The following is a 1,279-nucleotide window of genomic DNA, read 5'->3' as shown; positions in this document are numbered from 1 at the left end:
TATATATACATACATACATACATACATACATACATACATATATATATATACATATATACATACATATATACATACATAACTGGCACTCCGTCGGTTACGACGACGCGGGTTCCAGTTGATCCGATCAACGGAACAGCCTCCTCTCGAAATTAATGTGCAAGTGGCTGAGCACTCCAGACACGTGTACACTTACGTAGTTCTCTGGGAGATTCAGCGTGACACAGAATCTGACAAGGCTGGCCCTTTGAATTACAGGTACTACTCATTTTCGCCTGCTGAGTGGACTTGAGCAACGTGAAATAAATTGTCTTGTTCAAGGATACAACGCGTCGCCGGGGATCGAACTCATGACTTTACAATCGTGAGCCGAATACCCTAACCACTAAGCCACGCGCCTTCACATATATACATCTAATATAGTTAAATAAGATTCGTGTAAAATCTTTGTAGAATGATATGCAAAGCTCGTCCACGGTTATTGGCTACCTTCTGCCAACATGCAGAGGAAATGCTCTTCCTACTGGATACACACCAGGTTCCGTATTATCTGAGTTTACATGAATAGTTAAATGGTAGAAAATGGGTATGCATTCTCACACTGGGTGAAATTACTGTGGGCTCTAGCGAAGGACTTATTCAAAGAATCTCCTGAGGAGGCGTATTTTACACTTAGATGGATGATAATGATTACACAACATCACACCAATGTACAACGGGTGTAAGAATGTGTCGAAGCAATTGTAGTGTTTTAACTAGATGTCGCTCATTCCATTTTCTATCATTTATTATCTATCTATCTATCTATCTATCTATCTATCTATCTATACATAAATACATTGATACACACATACATGTATACATACATACACATATACATATATCATATATCTATAGGAGTGGCTGTGTGGTAAGTAGCTTGCTTACCAACCACATGGTTCCGGGTTCAGTCCCACTGCGTGGCACCTTGGGCAAGTGTCTTCTACTATAGCCTCGGGCCGACCAAAGCCTTGTTTGTGGATTTGGTAGACGGAAACTGAAAGAAGCCCGTCGTATATATGTATGTATATATATATATATATGTGTGTATGTGTTTGTCCCCCCACCATCGCTTGACAACCGATGCTGGTGTGTTTACGTCCCCGTAACTTAGCGGTTCGACAAAAAGAGACCGATAGAATAAGTGCTAGGCTTACAAAGAATAAGTCCTGGGGTCGATTTTCTCGACTAAAGGCGGTGCTCAAGCATGGCCGCAGTCAAATTACTGAAACAAGTAAAAGAG

Source organism: Octopus bimaculoides, chromosome 25, assembly GCF_001194135.2.
Source record: "Octopus bimaculoides isolate UCB-OBI-ISO-001 chromosome 25, ASM119413v2, whole genome shotgun sequence".
NCBI lineage: Eukaryota > Metazoa > Mollusca > Cephalopoda > Octopoda > Octopodidae > Octopus > Octopus bimaculoides.
This window is presented reverse-complemented; position numbering follows the sequence as displayed.